The sequence below is a fragment of the Colossoma macropomum genome, unplaced genomic scaffold (assembly GCF_904425465.1).
Source record: "Colossoma macropomum unplaced genomic scaffold, Colossoma_macropomum, whole genome shotgun sequence".
NCBI classification, from domain to species: Eukaryota; Metazoa; Chordata; class Actinopteri; order Characiformes; family Serrasalmidae; genus Colossoma; species Colossoma macropomum.
In genome coordinates, this window is record NW_023494801.1 from 27,414,467 (window position 1) to 27,424,377 (window position 9,911).

Here is a 9,911-nt window from a genome sequence, read left to right on the forward strand (position 1 = left end):
AACTCACACAAAAACAGCACTATCCTGAAATTGGCTAACAAAACCACAGTCACTGGACACATCACAGGTGGTGACAAAGCAGGATACAGGAGTGAGGGAGCAAGTCCAGTGCTATGGTGTGACATCAATAACCTATCTCTCAATATAGACAAGACCAAGGAGATGATAGTGGACATGAGGAGGAGAGAGGACCTTAACAACCACTGATAATCTGAGAGTCTGAGGTGGAGAGAGTGAGCAGCTTTAAACTTCTGGGCGTCCACATCAGTAATCATCTCACATGGATGTGCAACATCACCCGGCTGGTCAAGACAGCACAACCAGTGTCTGTACGTAAGGAGACTCAGAGAATTTGACATCATCAAGGATTCTCAGTAGGCTCTACAGTCCCATCATAGAGATTATCGTGACCAGCTGCATCTCTGTGTAGTATGGGAACAGCACCGCAATGGACTGAAAAGACCTGAAGAGAATGATAAAGACTGCTGAGAAGATTGCCAGTGCACCGTTACCATCTCTGGTAGGACATCTACCAACAGAGAGTCCTCAGAAGAGCCTGTAGCATCATCAAAGGCTCCCACCTCCAACACCACCAACAACTGAAGCCATCAGACTGATTAACAGATCCAATCCACTTCCCCTGCCCCTCCTGTAACCCACTACACCAGAGAGAAACCTTGACTCTATCCCCCCCATGAACCTTCTACACACAACATGCGCAGATGCACACTGCACACTCACAGGCATTACCCACTGCCTGTGGACAGACGTTTTGCACAACGTTTTGTATTTTGTATATGTGTGTTGTATATATTGTATTATTCTAGAATTTCATTGTGAAGGGAAACTTATTTAGAACTGTGCATATATTTTGACTGAACTGTAGGGTGTCTGTATGTGAGTGATTTGATAACAGACATGATGGAACACTGGGACACTTTGGCTGACCAGCAAATCAGCAGATTTCAATTCTCAATTTGGAACAGTAGTTGAAATACTAAAATATACAGTAGCCTTGGCATAGAGCAAGACACAGGGGTGGCCATGATTTCACCACAAGAGGTGCGCTTTATTAATCACCAGGGCAGAAAAGCACATACAAAGCACTGAACTCATGGTCGTTAAACCTCAACATGAAACACTCAAACACCTTGACCCAGAATAACACAGTAAACAGATGTACATATTTTTAAATGAACAAACAGCAAAATTAACAAGAAGTCATTTTTAGGAACATCTGCATGTACCATGAGCTTCTACGTTTGCCAGCTTGCATGGCCACGCATCCTGAGCTCCTTGGAGCAAGTGCCAGCCAGTAGGGGTAAAGGCAAGCAAAGCAATGCCAAGAGAGATACCGGTTTCCATACCTTTCGCATTATGCATGGAGTGGAGAATCTTTCTATGGACTTTCAATGGAATTCTAACCTCATATGTTCTTTGTAAAGGATACGTTTAAAGAGATGTGTTTATTAAGCTACTGAAGGCCATACTTTCTTCCAGTGATGACTGGACTGGACTCAACCTGCTAGCTAAAGTAAGTTCCATGCAGACCTTTCGGACAAAAAAAATTGCTATAAATGCTTGTCTATGTTTAAATTTAATTCAGAAGACTAAATAACTTTCTTACTTGGACTGGCAAATTTTCATTGTCAATTTAGTCCACCATTGTCCTTAATTATCTAAATGACCTCAGCCTATTTCCTCTTTGATGGTTGTCTTCTGCTGATGGTTCAGGTTGTGTGAGTTGGAGAGTCTGATGGTTTATCTCCTCTAATGATGCCTTCTGTCTTCTTGTTCCCGGTTGGTGTACAGACCCTCCTCCACCTCCTCTTCCTTACCTAGGAGCATCACAGTGGAAGAGGATACTTTAATTTCACAATGGACACATAGCACCATTTTTGAGATTTTAGCTAATACCAAGTTTAAAGACTTTTTAATGGCTATTATTGCATGAAATCTGACAAAATATAATTATAATTCCTTTTCAATAAATTTTACCAATTTGACCACAATATTCTGAAAGTAATCCAGGCTGGAACTTAACAGTGGGCATAATATTAGCTGCTACAACAGTGCTCTTTCATATGTATCTAACATTTGATGGACAACTGAGCAACATCGACACCACCTTTGCAATCCTTATTTAGATAAGTTTAAATAATATATAATGACTCTTACATAACTAGGCCTGTCACAATTAGTACAGAATCACCTAATCATGGTTATGCCCGGCTGACTTGCCCAGTCTTGCGCACTCTCCTTGCCCAGACTCAATGCATCAAGCATGGTGGCGGGGGTCTCAAGGTGGTCTCAAGTGACTCACGCGGCTCCACTCCTGCCCTCGCACATGAAGGACCAATCACTTTGCCTGGACTCTGCCGCCATTGCTCAACCATCCTCAGCTTGCGTGAGCATTCAAACTACATGACGATGCATCAGTGCACACCCTACATGATGACATCACAGAGCCAATGCACATTCTACACAGTGTCTTCACCTCATCAACAGCCACTCCAAGTGGTGAAACAAGCTGCCATTTCCACACTCTCTTGCTATTTTCTGTTTCCTCCTTCATGCCTGCTTCCATTTTCCTCCTTCCTCATGTTTATCCCCCACTCTTTTCCCTACCATATAGCCAAAATTCCAATCTGTCCAATATCATATGTTACATCTACTTGGTAGGATGCAATGCCTTCATATGTTAAGCATTTTGCTCATCAGTTTGGCTTGTCAGTTTATCCGTTAACCTAACCTACCTAAATCAATATTTGCATTCTGACTGTATTAGCTCTTGTTGAGGAATTGCTTACTTAGTTCTATTATCTATAATGTTCACAGCCAGTGTACCATTGATAGTGTTAAATGACCTCCATTTTTTTTTACCTTCTTGCTCTGTTTCTTAGCCTTTGATCCCTTCCATATTGTATTATATACTTTCACGACCTACTGATCTTATCCTCTCCTATAGTCAACTTCCCATTGTCTGCTGTCCCTCCCTTCAATCCTTTTCTTTTTATGTCCCACTCTATTTGTCTCTTCTTTCATGCAGCCCTCTCATCTCTTATCCCTCAGCCCTCCCTCTTCCTTCATCCCCCTTCATCATGCTCTTCTCTCTACATCCCTCTTTCTCCTTTCACCCACTCCTTTTTCATCCCTCATCCCACACCCTTCACCTCCTCAGTCCATTGTACCTCCTCATTCCAGGTTTCCTACTCCTCAGCTGCCGCCACCAACCCAATCCTTACTGGTTCCACCACCCTTTTGCTGCTCGATTGCCAACGCATGTCCCTCAATGCCTCCTTCTATTACTTCTGGCCTGCACCTATATATGCTTCAAACTTTCTTGACCTGACTGCTCAGCTAGTCTCACCACTTCCCGCAGCATCAATGCTACTGTCTCTCCCTACTGTCCTACTTGCTAAAGCCTCACTCCCTATACATCATCCAGATCACTTTTGCCTGCACCTGTGGATCCTCCAACTACACACTTCTCTCTCCTCCTGCTCCACCCCTGTGATGGCTGTCATTCCCCACATGACTCATGCCACCACCCCTCTCCCCAACTGCCCCACTTATCACTGCTTGACTCCTCCAGTTCTTCAGGTCTGCACCCATGGAATGTCTAAGCTCTACTTCATCCCCCTCTTTAATATCCCCCTACACTGGCACCTTGTTTCTTTGACCGACTTGCACTTCCACTCCCCCCCTTTGGAATTGCACCTAACAAGGCCTGGTGCACCACATCTCCTCTATCGGTGAAGGACTCACATCTTTGCCTCAGGCCAAGAACTGTGAATACAATGGTCTCATTGGCTAATATGTCTCGTTATATAGGAAATTAATCGTCCAGCCCTGCCTCCTGCTATAGATTGCCTCCACCCATTCCTACTCTTACTACCAGGACCTGGAATCAACATTGTTACTTTCTCAAGCATCATACACCGTCTCCTGCTACCTGGCATTCTCATTCTACCTCTCTAGTCCCCTGTTGACTTTTCTTTCCAAACCTACAAGTGACCCCATGGACTTTGCCACTTGGAACATCACTGCAGGGGATAAGCACCCCATTTCGTTGAATTTGACCATTGTCCTTCCAGCACTTTTGATACACCTCATTCAGAGTTCTAGCCCCCATTCAGCATTCATCTCAAAACCCCAATGCAATAAACTTCAACTGCATCAGCCACTCCTTTCGTATTTTACAACAGCAGCTTCTCTCCATCTCCCATACAGTCTTGTTTCATTTACCCCAGCCTCCGATTGATCCTCTACTCTTGCTGGCTGCATCTCTTATCCCCATCACATCTGATGCTTCACAAAACAGATGCCATTGCTTCCCAGGTCTCTCCACTGCAACAGCTTGGCTGAGCTTGACCTCTCCCACTCCTTCTACCCTGGGTCAGCATTGCATCTCAATGCAGAGGAAATCCCATAAATATCCCTTCTTTCCCTTAAAATGGACTAACATTGATTCATTTGTGAAGATGCTGCCTGTGCCCCTGGGAACCTGCTGCTCTCCAAGTCATTTTGGCCACACTTCTGCCATCACTGATTTGACTCCCCATATACTGTTGACTATGCTCTCGTATCCCGTTCAGTCCTCAATCCATGGGATCCATGTCGATTCACCATCACTGGCCTTTTGGAAGCTTGGATTTCAAGCAAGGGATCCTCATCCATAACCTTAATTGAACAACCATTGTGTTGCCAATAGGACACTCCAGGCTAAACTACATCAAACATTGACCACAGCATCAACCAGCTGCCTCTGCCTATCATCACACCCATCACCAACCCATCCCATATGCAGCCAATACCTTCTAATAGCCATCCCTACTCCTTGACCATTTTTTTCAGTAAGTTATAATCTGTTTATTCTTATCCAACCCTTTACCTGCCACGCCCCTGTTGAGTCCTGTTTCCTCCCAAGGTTTCTTCCTCATGCTTCTGGGAGTTTTTCCTTGCCACTCTTGCCCTCAGCTTGCTCATCAGGGTTTCAGACCCAGATGTCTGTTATGCAGTTCTCACCATCAAGCCATGAAACCAAGTCAAATTCATCTGCTACATCTTTCCTCTTATCTTAATAGCAAGTGACCAAACCCTCATTTTAAATCCAGCTCCCACATATCCTGCTGGCATATATTCATAACAAGTTCTACCCAAGCTGCTACAGTTCTCATGTCACTGTTGCAGAATCAGCTCTTGTAGTACAGAAGTCTCTGGACCACTGTCTTTTTCTTCATGTGAAGGTACCTTGATCATACTCCTCATGCACCTCATTCATTTGAAGACCTAAACAGTTCTGAAATTCATCTCAGAGTTCTTTGGTGGTCTGGCCTCGTAGCCCCAGACAGAAGCCATCAAGAACACCCCAATTCCTCCCTCCACCAATCCTCACTCATACTAGCACCGTATGTTGAAGGCATGGTCCAAATTCATGATCGTGACAGCCCTATACTTGAGTCTTATTCTGGTTAAAGATACTTTCTGAATGTGCCTTTATTGTGTAGTAAACACAGAGCTCTTACTTTCTGTTGCTCTGCTGGCCTGTTTTCTTTGGATTCTGGCATAGATGTGAAAACCTCCTAACAATGACAGCAGAATAATAATCTCCAAAACCCACACAGACACAAACACAATGTCTCCTAAGAGAGAGAGAGAGAGAAAGAGAGAGAGAGAGAGAGAGCGAGAGAGATTAGACATCAAATATACCAAAAAGTATTACATTAGCTGTAAATACAGTAAACAGGAAATTCAAAAACTGGATTAAAGACAGTATAGAGAGAGAATGGAATTTTGCTCAGTAACTGTAACAACATCAATGTTGACAATAAAAATTAGCTGAATATGAATTTATTTCTATTATGGTCTATATAGAAATATACAGAATAACCTAAATAAAGCGTTTAATGGATGTAATATATCAGTCTTTACAGACTTTCTTATAATGGAAGGGTTCTATATTTTGAATTGAAAAGAAGTGCATTAAAGGAGCACTCTGGATAAAAAATAAAAAAAAGTGCTATATCTATAAACACGTCTACTTGCCTGGTACAGAGAAGCTGCAGTAGTCTCTAAAGTGGGCCTTATCAATTTAAAGTCTTGGAAAACCCCCTTCCTGATAATATAACTCAAAGATGAAAGGAAAAAGTAGCTGAGGTGCTCTGGGGTTGAATTTTTAGGGGTGGGATGTTTTGATAGGCACAGATTTAAGAGGAGTGGGGGGGAAAGGGGACATGGCCATGCAATGTTGTGAGGGGGTGAACTGTTCTCCCCAATAATTCACTCTCAACAGAAGTTTGATAAAATTTTCTTCTGTGTCTTGATTTTTGTTGAAGTGGATAAAGTACAGTTTTAGCCCTGTCATTGCACTTTTGTCTTTCAGCTCTCAACCAGCATGATTATGCTGTAAATATGGTCACTAAACCTGTAACTAATTACTAGTACTACTCATAATACTACTTTTCCCTGTCATGTAAGTACTTATGGGTTCATTTCTGATATTTTATGATATTTAACTGGGTTAATAGATTTGTTTCATTTTATTGTACCTCAAAAAGTAGCCTAGACTATTCATCATTATTTACCATTTTTAAAAGTAAATCTAAAGCAATCTGTCACCGAGGTATGTAACCGAGTTTGAAGAGCCAGACAGAAGTCAAAACCGAGGAAGATAAATCCAATTTGTGCAGCCAGCAGAGATCTGTGTAAAAAAAGCTTTTACTAAATTCAACAGCCTTTTATAAGTTTAACGTTGGAGGTGAGGAGGCGGGATGCAAGTGTGAGTTGCTTTTATTGAAATCAGAGTTAACAGCATCCAGAAACTGGGAAACCCATCAAGAAAAGATCAAGAAAAGATGAAACAGAAGAACATGCACAATGCAAGACCAGGAGACTGAACAAAAACAGGGGTATAAATACACTGAGAGGAAACGATAAACACCTTGGAGCTACAGGCAGGTGGAGAAGATAACAAGGGGGCAGGACCAGGGAGGAGACACAGAACAAAATAACAACAAAAGCACAGGAGCAAGAAAACTAAAGGGACATGGCTACCACACAGGGGAAGAAGAGGGACAAAGGGGGAACTGTGACAATAAGTGTGATGTATAAAAACTGGCTCAAATGTACTCAAAGGCATATTTCTTCACCTAGCAAGCTAGCTAACAGTGTTTGTAGATTAAAATGGCTAATCTGAGTTATATTGGTTATTAATCTCTGCTGAAAAAAACAGCACAGTTCAGCATAAATACCATGGTGGTTTATGCTGGTCTGGTGCTGGTTGAGTTGGTCACTTAGCATGGTCACTGTGACTGACCAACATACCTGCATCCAAAACCTAACATATGCTGTTTTTTCTGGTGATTGGAATATTAACTTTTATTTTTGCTGACCAACAGACCAGCATCCAACACACAACATATGATGGTTTTGCTGGTGTGGTTTTTATTGCAGTGGTGTTCAGTAGGACGGCTGGAGTTTTCAGAGTCTGAGTCTGAGAGGATGTTTCTAAATCTGACTTGATGGTATTAAACACTTCGCAGTAGTTTTGCATAGAGGTGAACAATTTCACAGGTTCTGTAGAAAATACTGTACTATCTTAATCTTGGTACTACTTTAAAATAAGACTCCCCTAATAAAGCATTTATGAATGGTTTACAATGAGTTAATTAATCATTATTTTTTAGGTCATAAAGACCTTGAAATCATTAATAAGCAATTATAACACATGAATAAAAAGAGCAACAGTGACCTGTTGTTTGCCTAATAGTGAAACCACATTCATTTATACAGTTAAACCTCAGATTTTGATGTTTACTGATCACTTGCCCTTTTCATAATGTGTTATAACTGCTATATTTATGATTTTTAAAGTGTTTGTGAGCCAACTAATAAACATTAACAAACTCATTTTAAGCCATGCTGTATAATGGTGATCTTATTCTAAAGTGGTACCTTAATCTCTTTAAAAAGGAGACAGTTGCACGAAGCATACAGTTAAAAAGCACAGGAAGAATTCTTGATGTCATATGAAGGGCTTCATTCTTTACAACAGTTGATGCTTGTTTAAAGGCTTTATTCTGACTCTCAACTTCGTCAGATAAAAATCTGAAAATATCTTGATATAATTTTGATGCTGTTGGTTAGATTTATTCCAATCAGGCAATGAATGCCAAACTCTGAATCCATATTCCATCTGTGTAAATAGAAATGGAGATATTTTGTATTTTTGTGTAAAGAAAATCCTTCATTTATTGGAAATAAAGACTATTTAAGACTTTGTTTCAAAGGGGACTTGATATTTTAGGTTTCACTGTCATTAGTCTTGGCTTGATCTCAGCCCCCTCTAGACTTGGTCTTGACTTGATCTCGACTTGCCATGGTCGTTGACTCGACAAAGGTGGTCTTGACTACAGCCCTACTTCTCTGTTCTTGGTTAAGCGACTCCACATCTTAATATTCTTGAACATTTGAACACTTAGAATAGGTTGAGACAGATGCTGTGAGCAGTGACCCCCAAAGTTGAAATCAAACCACCATGTCACTGTTTCAGACATATAAGTGATGGTACTTCTTTACAATTACCTTTTTTAGAGTAAGGAGCTTTTAGACTTTGTGGTCTGAAAACTTTTGAAGCTCTCCACTATGGTAGAAGACATTTCAAGACCAATTATTATAAGAACTTAACTGGACAGATTTCCTGCTTTATAAACTCAGAATATTCCAAAAACATTGCATTGTTAAAATAATGTTAAATAATAATAATAATAATAATAATAATAATAAGTTGTCTTGAAATTTTAAACTAAATTTATCGTCTTGCATATAAATCTAGTCTAGTCTATTAATCTTAAAATGAATACACAAAGATTTTCAGGCTCATTAAGATTTCATTGTTTGCAGTGTCACCACATGAGCATCAAATGTTTAACTCTATGGAGTTCATAAAGCAGTTTATTATCATATATGTGTTTTTTAACGTTGGTGCCTCATTTTGAGAAGCATTTTCAGGAATGTATCTTATTTTAAGCAAAAAAGTATTATTTGTAGAAATTTTTACTTTATTACTTTATTCATTATTTACTAGAACAAAGTTTCTCTAGTATTGAGCTTGAAGCTTGTTCAAACATTTTATTTCAAAGGAATTTTGTACCAAATAAGGTTTTAAGTTCTTTTGTGACGCTGATTTTCTTGCAGTGTTGTCTTTATCAAGCTATTCTCTTACTCTGAAAACTGAGAGGAACTTGAGGGTTGGAGGTGCAATTATTAGTGGGGGTCTGAGCCTCTTTATCAGTCAGTGTGAGACTTGTACCTTTACGTGATTGCATCCATGGGGTCAATTTGACTTTCAGAGTGGTACTGGGGGTCACAGTTGTAGGCTCTGTAATTACACACCAACAGAGCATCAATTGTGATAAAGAGAAAAGTGAGTATGTCACTTAGATAGTTTCTTTTAGGGATAAGTTACAATTTCTAAATGTCCTGCAATGTCATAAAAATAAGGTGACACAACAATACATTTCTGCCTTATAGGTACAAAACAATGGCAAGTCTATACAGTAAATATGCTGAAATCATATAAACCCACCACTCTAGCTACCCTTCATTATGAAGTATGTGTTCAGTCTACTTTTCAAATCGAACAGCTAAGATGTCAACAAAAAAAAGCAAACTTAAAACTCTCAAGCATCCTAGCATCCTTAAAGCAGACTGAAACTGCAGGTCCTGAAAAATTGTTTATCGATCATTTATATCGTACCTTTGATCACTTCCTGTGAAAACACCAAATTCACAGAATAAAAAAAAAACAATGATACTGCAACTTCTTTAGCACATGCCAACAGTTATTACATTTTGCTTTGGAAAAAGAAAGAAAATATGATGTGAAATATAACAGCATGAGAGATGAT

The 9,911-nt window shown here is 40.1% G+C and overlaps 1 long non-coding RNA gene across 1 annotated transcript; it reads right to left on the reverse strand.

The window, feature by feature from the left end:
• Positions 1-1,733: 1,733 nt before the first annotated feature.
• On the reverse strand, positions 1,734-9,367 carry LOC118821314. The gene is made up of 3 exons (XR_005008328.1): positions 9,314-9,367; positions 5,529-5,645; positions 1,734-1,838 (listed from the first exon to the last, which is right to left on the reverse strand). It is a non-coding gene; the product is annotated as an uncharacterized LOC118821314 (long non-coding RNA).
• Positions 9,368-9,911: the final 544 nt, after the last annotated feature.